The 914-nt window shown below is 33.4% G+C and overlaps 1 long non-coding RNA gene across 2 annotated transcripts in view; it reads left to right on the top strand.

The window, feature by feature from the left end:
• The window catches only part of LOC128248108 (uncharacterized), an 11,771-nt gene that overhangs the window by 2,214 nt on the left and 8,643 nt on the right, over window positions 1-914 (top strand). The gene's annotated exons all lie outside the window — the stretch shown is intronic.

Consider the following 914-nt stretch of genomic DNA (forward strand, 5'->3'; position numbering starts at 1 on the left):
CAAATGAAAGAAGAGCACTCAACACATTTATTGGGAGTTACATTAATTGATCAAAACAGTTTGATTCAAATTTGATGGTGCTCCTAGAGTTTCAAGCTAATCTTCAGCCATTTTGAATTTGAATGAAAGAAGTTGTTATTACCGTAAGGTGGGCTGCGATTGGTTGAGGAAGGTCACGTGGTATCCAAACATGTATAATGTAAAAAATGTATAAAGTATAAAAAAAAGCCCTTTTGACTGAGTGGGTGGTATGTTTGAGGGGAAGGTGGTATTATGTCTGGTCTTAAGAGGCTAAATTATGATAGCACATAGAGAAGATACATGGCTACCACACACACACACACACACACATGCACGCACGTGCGCATGCATGGGTAAAAGAGATTACACAGGAAAAACAATGGTAATGTTATGAACTCCATTAGCTTATAGCCGTTTCTGCTATAAGATGCAGTGGGCTCTTCATTGAATTCAGGCACTCAACTAACTACTTATCTAGCACTTCCTTCTGAAAAATACATATATTGAGTTCTACACCAGGTTATAAGTCTCACAATGGCCAGGCAAAAACATTAAAACATGTGTGTATGTGTGTAAAAAATATATGCATACATATATATATATATATATATATATATATATATATATATATATATATATATGTATACACACATATTCTTTGGTCCCTGCATGGATGTGACTTTGTTGAGATGCTGTATGGCTGAAATCATTTGTTTCATTGATCACCAATGGGTATAAGTGATAGCTTTAGACATCTTTCTCTTTTGTTTTCTCTTTCATTTCTTTCTTTTCTTTTGCTTATTTTTAAAATTATACTTTTATCTGTTATTCTTTTGCTAGTTGCTATGTCATTGTCAAATTCACTGATGAACAATCTATGTGTATGTATATAT

This window comes from Octopus bimaculoides, chromosome 6 (genome assembly GCF_001194135.2).
Source record: "Octopus bimaculoides isolate UCB-OBI-ISO-001 chromosome 6, ASM119413v2, whole genome shotgun sequence".
NCBI lineage: Eukaryota > Metazoa > Mollusca > Cephalopoda > Octopoda > Octopodidae > Octopus > Octopus bimaculoides.